Source organism: Streptopelia decaocto, assembly GCF_964273445.1.
Source record: "Streptopelia decaocto genome assembly, chromosome: 2".
Taxonomy (NCBI): Eukaryota; Metazoa; Chordata; class Aves; order Columbiformes; family Columbidae; genus Streptopelia; species Streptopelia decaocto.
The window spans coordinates 162,352,121-162,364,628 of record NC_138655.1 but is presented as its reverse complement, the minus strand read 5'-3'; positions in this window follow the sequence as shown (position 1 = coordinate 162,364,628).

The following is a 12,508-nucleotide window of genomic DNA, read 5'->3' as shown; positions in this document are numbered from 1 at the left end:
GCCCTTTGTACATGGAGATGTCTCAAATCCCTTTCAGAAAGGGAGAGCTATGTGACCTAAATATAACAGCTATCTACTTTCCGTGCCAGGCTTTATAGAGAAAAGCTCCTTCAGCTTCAGCAGATCTTGGACTGGCCCATCTGAGAAATGACCAAGAAACCCACATCAAATTAGAGCTGGGAGAAATCTTGAGGATTAATCAAACCAATATGCTTAACTCGAGGAGGAATGGGACTGGATCTAAGGCAGTCTTCTGAGATAACGGATCAGTGAAGGATATGGCAGACTATTTCAACATCTACCATCTTTCTCTGTTGGTGGAATAAACTGAGACTGAATATTCCTAGGCCCAGTAACAAAATGTTTAAAGCCCTAACATCTGACTGGCTGGCCAGTAATGATTCAGTCTCCTTTTCTTCCTCCATTGCCTTCCCAAGGGATTAGTGAAAAAAAAATCTATTCTAGACTCATCTGTCTCCTTCCAGTTCCCTTTGTCCCTGCTAGGACAGAGAAGACATGCAGGTCTTTCTGGTTCGCAGACCTTGTCAGATTTTTATAGCCTGTGGTCAGGGGTCTTCAACAAGAAGAACTGATCCCACCTGTATGAAAACTTCCTAGGGAACCTGGACCACTGTCAGCCCACCTGACAGCATAACAGTACCATTCACTGACACACCAGGCCCAGGGGTCTACAGGACTACTGAGGTGGTTAGAAAATGGAAGACCCTCAAGACATGTCCCAAGATTGGTTGACCTCCACACACATAATCCCCACCAACACACTGGAGGACCCTCCATGGTGGTGGCTCCTTCCCATGAGGTCACCTTGGTTATGGAACCCATCTAGGTTTCAATGTGATGCTTTAAACACAAAGCAGACCCCTTAGATCAGATGACAGCAATTGCTTCCACTGCATCCAAAACACTGTCTCTCAGTAGAAAAATATGTCTGGAATGCACTGTCATTGTGTTACACAGGGGTGCAATTTCACTGCAGAGGTTACAGTAAACCCCCAAAAGATGTTGGCTGATCAACAGATCATGCCATAAGACTCTGCTCAGATTTCTTTTGGCATCGAAGCCTTGAGACAATTCTAATTAAAACCAACTGGTCTTAACTACATTTAGTGATATTTATTTGGGTTTTGATGCTTCTTTTTTTCTTCTGTTTAATCTATATGGCTGTAAAAACTTTCTGAATAAGAAGGAACAAGCATGTTGTTGATCAGCTAATGAGAACAAGAACTGGATAAAAGGGGATGTCAAACCCAACTGAAGGGCATGATATACCAATGAACTGGCCATAGGCAAGGGAGATGTTGACTTTTATTTGTTGTAGGGTCGTGACTGGAAACTAAAACAGCTGATTGTCATCCCTGTGTGATCAAGAGGATGGGATTAGTTCTGATTCCTAGTGGGAATCCCAACATCCTGACAGACCCTGGAAGACCATCTAGTCCCAAGGCAGGAACAATTACATCTATGCTCTTCCTGACAGCAGTTTGTTTAAACTCACCTGAAAGCTTTCCAGCAGGCAGAAGTTTTCCACCAGATGGATTCCAGCACACAGTGTTCCTCCTAACGCAGAGTTTCTCCTAGCAGAAAGATTAACTATCCTGCAGTTAAGCTCTTGATTATTACAGACATCAGGAAGAGAGAGGTTTTGTATGTTCTGAGACTTTTTTTCATGTTTTTGAAGGTTATCAATTTTTTGCCTTCTCTTCCTCTCTCTCCCATCTGATTTCTCTTTAGCTCAAACAACCCTCAGATCATCCAGCCTGTCTTCACAGTTCATATTATCTGGGTCTCTGTTGTGAGGCAGGATCTGTGAGAAGTCCCCAAATAACAAAACTACTTCTGTGTCTCTGTCTACAGGATTTGATGGGTTGTCATTTGGGTGAGATGGGTGGGCTGCATAGCACATGGCCGTCTCCAATCACCCCTTACCAACCAGCACTCATCGGACAAGGATTTACATAACTGGAAGCCACTTCCCTTCCTCCCACCCTTTAAATCAACTTCTGAGCTAGTGTTGTAACAAGTCAGATGGTCATATGGCTCCTATTTCCTTGAGATCCGAGCAACTCCCATAATTTCACCCAACACCTTGTGAGTGGTGGCCAGGGATCTGATATTCTGTGAAACCATGCATTTCACAGCTGATGAACCAGAAGGGAAAATCTGGTAGACCCCATGTTTTACGAGAGTGGGGAGAACAATGCTGTCATCAGATTGCACTTAATCTTTCCCTCTTGGCTGTCCAGATGTAAACAAGGTTGACATGCTGTTTTGTTTCAGGCCGTGCAGTGCAGTTGTGAATATGACTGTTCTCTCTACAGCTGTCACTCAGTGTGACACAGAAAGGGACAAAATCCAACTCTACAAAACTTGGAAAACCCACCTGGTGGGTCCTCTATCTGACCTGTTTATTCTTCTTAAAACTCTCTTTTTCCGTGGTTTTGCTATGCTGAGTGGCTGTGTACAGGGAAGGATGCCCAGCAGGCTGACAATGACTGAAAAATTTTCAGAAAATTCGTATCCATAAGCAGCTGTGGGCAGTTCTCTTTCTTTACAGAAGTTTTGGCCAGCCGAGGATGGGAAATGAGATGTAACAGTGTCCATTACCATGTATACTCTGCATTAATTTCATTCGGTTTACTTTGCACAGTTACAGAATTATAGAATGTTTGGGTTTGGAAGTGACCTCTGGAGATCATCTAGTCCAACCCACCTGCTAAAGCAGGGTCACCAGAGGAGGTCACACAGGATCACATCCAGGTGCGTTTGAATGCATTCAGAGAAAGAGACTCGACCCCTGCTCTGGGCAGCCTGGTCCAGGGCTCTGGCACCCTCAAAGTAAAGAAGTTTTTCCTCATATATTCAAAGGATTTCGTCCATCCTCTTGACACTCACCCTGAGATATTTATCAACATTGATAAGATCCCTCTCAGCTTCTCTTCTCTAGGCTGAACAGCCTCAGCTCTCTCAGCCTTTCCTTATAAGAAAGATGCTCCAGACCCCTCAGCATCTTTGTGTTCTTTCACTGGACTCTCTGCAGTAATTCCTTTTTCTTCTTAAACTGGGGAGCCCAGAACTGGATGAAAGACCCCAGATGCAGCCTCACCAGGGCAGAGTAGAGAGGGAGAATCGCCTCCCTCAATCAGGTGAATCCCAGAAAATAATCCTAGTTGCACATCTTCTGACGATAAACTGAACAATTGATCATGATTGCACTTCCACCAGAGGAGATCTGAACCAATCACAGCATCTGCCTTTTCACTCATGCCTGTGGGACTGAGGCTTGCTCATCAAGTACATCTTTATATATTTGTGATATATTCTATAATTGTGATATACACAAATTCATATATATGTATCTTCATAAATGCAAAATTTCCTTGACAGATTCATTGAAATGCATTGTAGTTTTCACTTCCTGCTCTGTATTTATGTCTGTACACAGTAAGCTACACATATTCATCGGCATGCATATGGCAAGGCAAGCACAAAAATAAATCTGTACTTCTGCTCCAGATAAGCCAGTGTAACAAGCTAGCCAGCCAGCACATCTGGTTTGACATCAGTACCTCTGAACATTTTTACAGAACCACTTTTGGGTTTTGGGAAATAATTTAAAATGGTCAAGCATATCTCTGGTTTGTTGACGTCAACAAGTATGAATTGGAATAATTCTTTACGGGAACTATCCTCTTCTATTACATCCTGTGGTGCGCTGCAAAACCAAGATGTGACTGGCTTGAGCTACTGGGGATTACGTGTCTCTTATCCTACGAGCTGAAGTCCAAGGTCCACTTGTGAGCTTAGTCCCAGTGTAGGTTAAGCTTTGATGTGCTCTCAGACATCACTTTGGGATTGTGAAAGGCATAGCCAACACGTCTTCAACTGCTGTCGGGTGCCAACCACTGGTAATAAATTGTTATTTTGGGGGCAGAAAGGATCATCTTTCTGTGTGAAGGATATCCTGCAGACACCACTCAAGTCTTAGTTGCTTCTGTAGCAGGTTGATATCCCCTGTGGGCACCACAGTATAGAGGACACTTGGCAGAGTGCAGGTTCAATGTCGTGTTTCCCATGTCCTTACCCCAAAACACCTTTTGGCCTTCTTCTGTACAATATCATGTCTGCAGAAACTCCTGTATCTGAAACTGGGCAGGACCAGGCTATTATCTACTTTATGTTTTGTTTTTTTTTTTAATTTCTATCAATGTTTGTACAGAGATATAGATGTTGTCTGTGAGGATGGGCTTGTTTGTTTTAATTTGGACAGCTGTTCACTAGATATTCTTGGAGTAGGCTGTATCTTAGTAGGAGAGTTTGACAACTTAATGTATCTCACAAAAAAAAGCACAACCCGTAAGGACACCCTTGGCATGTCTTTAAATAGAAAACTGAAGGAGCAAGAAATCCTAAGACCAGAACCTCAATTTTCTTTCCCTTGTGTCTTCTCATAACACAACCATAGGACCGTTGCAACATAAAATCCACCTTCACTTGTCTTCCCACTGCCAAATAGCATAATTTTGATCTCTTTGGCAAAGTCAGATGGATAGGCTTGGCAGATGCCTCGTAGGTCAGCATACTAAAGGCATTTTGGACAAGCATATGAGGATTACAGTGAATGGGGAAAAGAGTTTATAGAATCATAGAATGTCCTGAGTTGGAAGGCACCCATAGGATCACCAAGTCCAACTCCTGTCCCTGCATAGGACAACCCAAAAATTCAGATTAATTGTCTGAGGGCATTTTCCAAATGCTTCTTGAACACTGTCAGGTTGGGGCCATGACAACTCCCTGGGGAGCCTGTTCCAGTGCTCTATCACCCTCCAAGTGAAGAACATTTTCCTAATGTACAACCTGACCCTCCCCTAGCACATCTTCCTGCCATACCCTTGGGTCCTATCATTCATCTCCAGAGAGAAAAGACCAGTTCTTCAGATGTATTCTCCATGCGGAAGGGTATCCACCATCATTAGCCCTTTCTGTGATCAGCAGAGCACAATGTCAAAGGAAAAAACTTCCGCCTAAAGTAACGAGAGGTCAATGATATGTACTGGCCTACCCAGGAAAAAAAGCATATTAAATAGAAGTGAATCATAACAAACAACTTTCCAGGTTCCCAAATCTGTGCCTTTCTTATCTCAATGGAGATTCAGTCTCCCCGGAGCTTCTCCTCTCCAGCTGAGCAGCCCACCTCTCTCAGCCTGTCCTCCCAGCAGAGCTGTTCCAGCCTCAGATCATTTCTGTGGCTTCTCTGGCCCCTCTCCAGCAGGTCCATATGTGTCCTGTCTGGGGACACCAGAGCTGGACCAGCACTGCAGGGGGGTATCACCAGTGTGAAGCAGAGGGGCAGAATCCCCTCCCTTGACTTGCTGCCCACACAGCTGGTGATGCAGCCCAAGATACAATTGGCCTTCAAGGTTGCAAGTGCATATTGCCAGCTCATGTCCAGTCTTTCATTCACCAATATCCCCCAGTCCTCTCCTCAAGGCTGTTCAGAACTTCTTCAGCTCCCAGCCTGGATTGATACTGGGAGCTGTCCTGACCCCCGGTTGATAATATAATAAAAAGAGGATAAGATGATAACTAAGATAATAATTACTAAATAAAACAATAAATAATTAATACATAAATATTGGATAAATAAATAATAAATAAAATATAATAAATAAATTATAATTAATAAATAAGATGATAACCAAAGCAGAGCAAGAAATGTAACTAGAAATACACCCAAGGACAAGTCATGGAAGGTTTGCATGGGAACTGGGGCTGAATTGTGTCTGTATATCCCAAACTGATCCACGGGCAGATCTGGATCTCCATGTACTTTGCACATATCTGAATACTAACTCGTCTGCCAGAGCTCGTCCCTCTTTTCACACCTCCGTGGTTTCTTCAGCCAAGCAGTGCCTGCTGGAAGGTCCCCAGGGTTTCAAGACCATGGAGTGGAGCTAACCCTTGAGTCCTTCAGCCCAGGACATTCCTGTCATTCCTCTGCCAGGCAACTCTATGTGACTATTGTTCCCAAGTTGTTGCTTCAGATTGGGTTACAGCGCTTGACAGGGGGGGTTGAATTTCACAACCAGGCCGGAATTCCACCTCATGAAAAAGGAAGATGAGTATTTTGGGAAGTGACATTAACGTTACACCTGTGACATCACAAGAAAAGACTGACTCCATGTTCCCTTTTAATATCCCGTCTACTGATTAAAACAAATGAAAAAAAAAGAGCATCAATACCAAGTAAATTATTTACTCTGGAACATTGCCATGTAAAGTTTAGTAAGTATGTTCCCATCACACACACAGTGTCTCTTCTGCAGGAATTGTATACAGGCCCCAGAATGCATAGTGCAGTGTGGAAACATAACGAGAAATGTATTTATTTCATAATTCTCTCACAGACTCTCTATTTGACCTTGGTCAAATAATCTATTCTCCCACTAAAAAAAATAAAGGTACAGGATAACACTCCTTACTCGTTTTTTATCCTCTTGTCACTCTTGTATATTCCATATTTTTATATTTTTATTTCTATATTTCACTTTTTTTTTTCCTTTACCTCTGTAAGTAGCAAGCTGGAACTGGGGTTTTCTGCTGGTATGTCAAGATAGGCCTGTGACTCAAATGATAATGATAAAACAGAACAAGGTGTAAATTATTTTGACCATCACTGCAAAATTGCCTTTATGGTTATGGTGCAGAATTTTAAATATCTCTGGTAATTAAAAAAAAAAAAAAAAAAATAGCAGGGCCATATCATGAGTCTTTATGGTTCATTTGAAGGTATTAGTGCTCATCTCCAAGTAGGATTTGTCCTACAGAAATCAGAAATGAGAAAAGCTGGGTAAAACTATTTTTGTTGTTGAACAGAAAGTTCCAACAGAGGCACGACTTGTTGGAAGCTGTTTATTCGGCCTTCATCTCCCATCCATCAGGAGGTAGTACAAGCTCCAAGATTAATGCTATAGTCATGTATGTCCTGGGAACCTCCTCTGATGGACTCTGGGCTTGGGTTTTGCTAAGGAGTGAGGAGAGACAGCTCCCAGAAGACTCATTAGTCCCTCTTTCACATCGCTCTGAGACCACTGGAAAATGGGAGTCTCAGACTCAGTCTGGGACCTTTGCTAACCCCAAAGTTGCAATTCTGCAGCAGTTAACACAACTTTACAGCTTGAAATACAGTTTTATTCAGCTGGAGCTCATTTCATATAACTAACTATCCCAATTAGTCTTCCAGGCTTCTTGTCTGGTAAGTGGAGTGATACATATGCCTTTGAAATGCAAGTGAGACAGATTGCCAAGAGAATGTGATAAATTGCTCTTTTTCCATGGAAGTTTTTCTATTAGTTCCTAGAAGGGAACCTGCATGGACAATAACACAAAATAATATTTGTATTTAGAGGGGTGGAGGAAAGAGGGAAAGAATGACTTGTAGATCCAGTGTAGAAGCAAAACTGGTTCTCACATGAATGTGCTGCCTTTTGGTGTCTTCAAATAAAGAAAAACTCAATTGCTGGCCCTGACTAGAGATTTTTTTTTTGAGGTTAAAAACAAGAGTCTTAATTACATGAGATATTGAACAGTGTCCAGTGCTAAGACTCTTGAGGTGACTGGTAGACTTCAGTTTCTGGAGAAGTTCAGAAAAAAACTTTGCTTTTAGGAGGTCTGAACTGCCACTGTAATATTTCTAAGTCAGGACAAAAAAAAATCCATGTTTGATGATGGGTCTGGGTGAAGAAGCTTCCCCAAATACCTACCACATTCCCTCCAGTGTGTGATACATTGGTTTAATTTAAGTGACATGAATTTATGCTACAGATTTGCTTGCATGTGAACAGACAGTGTGGGGTGAGATATTCACCTTCTTATAGATAATTCCATTAAGGACGCTGTATGATTAATTATCTCCTGTGTCCAGTACCAGGTCAGAGAAGTCTCCTGAGATGTCCTCTTCTCAGGTTTTGCTGTGAATCCAGATAAATTGACTTTTATTTTTTTAAATTATTATTATTTTATTTTTATTTTTCTTACGACCACCACTGTCCTCTTTTGGGTCATTTTCTTAGTATAGAGCTAGACGTTTGTGACTCCAGGTTTCTAGAAGAAGGCAGCTGTTGCATGCGGTCCTTGGGATTGTTTTTCAGTTAATGCCGCTGAAAACAACACAGCTTGGAAGAAAGGAAGAAATCCACCTTTGTCCCCCTCCACCCCATTGAACTGCAGCTGCCTCTGGCAGTGGTTTAGTAACAACATAAAATGCTCAGCAGCCACATTGCAGTACAAGTGGGGAGAGTCAAAGGCTATAAAAATAGTTGCGGTGCCATATGAGCTGCTGGTCTCATCCAGTACCAAAAAATAGAGAAATACAGTAAAGGTATGAAAGCAAAATCCCACAGCACCACTGAAATCAGCCATGTGTATCTCATTTTGTTATTAATGGTGTTTATAAAGTTGAAAACACCAGGTAATGACAAAATGGTGATGGTAGAGGGGACTTGTGGATAAATCAACACGCATCTACCACTTTTGCCTTCAGCATCTACTCCAGGATCTGCAAAGTCACCCTGAAAGTAAGTATTTAATTGCTTGCTAAATAACCAGTGATCAGGGTATGGGTAGTAACTTCTTGTCAACCTGTCAGTCACTGAGGTTGATCATTTTACTTTGTCCCTGAGAAAATAATGAGCTGATTTGCTTGTAGCCCATAAGTATAAAAAGAAGTGTTCTCAGACTGTTTAGTCCAGAGACAAAGGCATAAAAACCTGTGATGGATGGAGGCTGGGGGTAGATATGCTCCTTTTGGAAATAAAGGAATGCGTTACTTTATTCCTTTCCTGAAAAGAGAATTGAAATATCCTAGTGGGGATGAAATGGGCTGTACAGCTATGAAAATGTGGAATTTCCTCACTTTAAGCATCTGAAAGTTAAGCCTTCAATGTGAAAGGCCAATATATATATATAGACAGAGAAAGAAAAGTCTAGAAAAATATTCATCCTACTTGTTATAAAGACCAAAAGTTGGAGAGAATCACCATCTGGGAGTGTTTCTTCATTTTGACAAAGAAAAGGCATAGCTGATCACTTATCTAAAAACTATACATTTCATTGATGCTAAAGGTAAGTGATGTCACCGTCCCCTAACATTTCTGATAGGAATGAGATGATTTTCTGAAGTAAATATAAGTCTATACCTAAAAGAAGTAGGCTACCAAAGTCCACAAAATAGCTGTTAATTAGTCCTTTTAATTAACATATAACACTCTTTCCTTTCAACGAACCACTGAAGGATCCTGTATTTTCCAGGCTTTTACTGACTTTGCAGCAACACTTCAGAAGTTTGCTTAGGTTGTAATGCAGAAAACAAATATTTAATTTCTGTTCCTTGTCCCATAGTACCTACATAGTCTCAGGATCCATTATATACTGATTTTCTACTAAGTCCCATATGTCTTCATGAGCAAGAGCACATTTCCATCGAGTTTTGTGTCACCAGCACTGCTTTGCTGCTTGGTATATTTAATTTTATGTTTGCTATATAAAAGATACATTTTTTTTCTCCTCCTTCTTTTATCCACACCTCCCCCCACCCTGATGAACAGCAAACATATGTTCTCCTGATCCCAATAGTCAGAAAGTAAATGATGGTTATTGCCAGACAATCTACTATTCTGGTCCATATCCACAGCTGGTATAAATCAGCATAGTTCCCTTGAAGTTAGTGGAACTCACTGATTTATAGCAGCTGAAGCGTTGGTCCAAAGGCAGGCGTTTGCTCTGCTTTTGAGCTGATGTTTCTATAGGGAACAGTCATAATATTGGTCAGAGAATTCACCCTATGGAAACTGGGAGCGGCAACAGTAATCTCAGAGAAAAATCTAATTTTTACCTTTATTTCTGCCTTTCTCCACCTTTGTTCATGGCAGCTTCCCATCAGACAAACACTCTCTCAGTGGGACCATCATATTTCCCTCTCTCTCCATGTGGATACAACCCCTTCTATTCTTCCTTCCAGTATCATCTTGTCTTGTTTTAACCACTCAGGTGTTAAGTCATGGATGGAAAATGTGATGAGCTCTACGGTTGACAAAAAATAGGGAGAGCAATAGAGATTTCTTGGACATTCCCCATCTGGTTTTCTATTTTTTTTTCTTTTCATAAATACTTTTGAAATGCCGTTGCCATTTGAAAATATCTGACTTTCTGTTTATAACTTGGGTCTATTAAAGTACAGAGGTTGAGTAGCATATGAGCAGATGTGGTTTGGAGCTTGCTTTCTTCATCTAACAGCTGACAAGACATCTGCTGTGCTGGGGACTGAAAATTCAGAAAAATAAATTGTCTTCTGCTTGCGAATCTTCTAAAACCACTTTTTCTCTGTTCTCTTGGGAAGACACTCAAGCTGTGGCCATCTTACAACTCTTAGGACAATGTTCCTTATTGGGAAAAGCTGCACAACTACTTTTGGTTGGAGAGAGAACATCTTTGACGTGCTCTCAGCCCCTCATTTAAAGATGTCTGGAGAGTTTCCATCAATGGTTGTTTTCAAAGAGAGCATTGAAGTTTAAACTCAAAGGTTAATTTTATTTTTTATTTTTCACAGGAAAAAATAAATGAACAACCTACTTGGGGAGGCAAGGGGGTGATGCTATTTTGTTGAGAAATCAGGTATCTGAAAACTGATACATTTTGATCCCAAATAGTCCAATTCAAATATCCCACAGCAATATTTCATGAAAATTGTTAACTCTTCCCAGGTCTTCATTTTCCTCAGAAAGAGGCGATTCACATTCTCTACAAAATCTCATCTGTTTGATCTGATGAGGAGTGTGGCAAATTGCAGTAAATGGAGTAAGATTGCTAGATAATCTCATCTAGGCTCCCTTTCCTATGGAAGGTTGGACCAGATGATCTTTTGAGGTCACTTCCAACCTGGGCTCTTCTATGATTCCAGTAAAATCGAACAGACTTATCAAGGACGAGAGAATCATAAAGCACTGTGGCAATATTCCTAAATTTAAATGACTCCAATTTTAGACAGAATATTTTGTTTTCACTGATATTGTATTTTCCTTGTTCTTAAATGCCTTTTTTTTTTTCCTCTGGGAAATGTCTTGATGAGCTCTGTTCTCTTTGAAGACGATCCCTGTCTATCTCTCAGGAGAAACTTATCATACCCTGATGATCAAGAGAATTTTAGAAAATTCACAGCTAGCCCAGCCTCTCATGTAGGACTCTAGGCTGACACTGGAACAGCTTTTTGGCACAGAGATCTACTGCTAACATCTGTTGTGAGCACAACTGAAAAAGTGAAGAGCTCTTCCCCCCACCCCTGCCCTTCAAAAACTATTAATAGAGAGAGGGATTTTTGGTCAGGGTTAGTTTGTTGGGTTGCTTTTTTTTTGGCAGCTGCTGGGACACCAGGGATCCTCATGGAAAAGGCAAATGGGGGATTTAGGGCAAGATTAGCTGCACTGATTTGGCTGTTCGCAGAAGGATTTACAGGGCATTGGAGTATCTTTAATCCATGGAATTGCTCCAAGACATCCACCCAGCAGTAGTTAGCCAGCCCTGCGTGTACTTAAAACTCACTATGTAGCTCCCTGTTTTGCCATGACATTGTATATTTAAATAAAGATAAGCATACATATATGCAGTAATCACAAAGAAGGGGCTATTCCCTGCCATCTACGCTACATTGTGATGAAAAAGCAAAGTGAAGAACTACCTGAAGCTGTGAGAGAGGGTTGTTCTGTTCGGGTATATTGGTCATCAACATCAAGCCAGGTGGGGATTGGTCTCTTCTCCCAGGCAGTCAGCAATGGGACAAGGGGGCATGGGCTTCAACTCTGCCAGGGGAAACTGAGGCTGGAGATTAGAAAGCAATTCTGTGCAGAGAGAGTGGTCAGGCTTTGGAATGGCTGCCCAGGGAGGTGCTGGACTCACCGTCCTGGAGGTTTTTAAACTGAGATTGGACATGGCACTTAGTGCCATGATCTAGTCAATGGACTGGAGTTGGACCAAGGGTTGGACTTGTTGATCTCTGAGGTCTTTTCCAACCCAGTCGATTCTGTGATTCTGTGATTCTGTGACTCTGTGATTCTCTAACAGGTCTACACAAATAAACTAAACAGAAGCCAGGAAGGAATGTGCCATGGGTCTAGAAAAGGAACAGGCAGGTAGGAGACTGAATAAAATCCTGAAGTATTTAACTGGGATTTTTTGGCATTGCCAGAAGCCTCCCCTCCAAGCAGAACTGACAATTTACAAAAAGTAGTAGGACAATGCAACCATTTTGATTTTGACAGAAGTACAAAAGATCTTTTTTGTGAACCGTGCCGAGCCAGGTGTATTGCGTATATATGTTATCATGAATATACCAAAAAAAATATTGAGATAATCTTTGACAGTATGACTACTGAATTTTGACTGAGAATCAGACTGAGGTGAGCTTTCAGCCACCTTTCTGTATCATCTTTGCTATTAT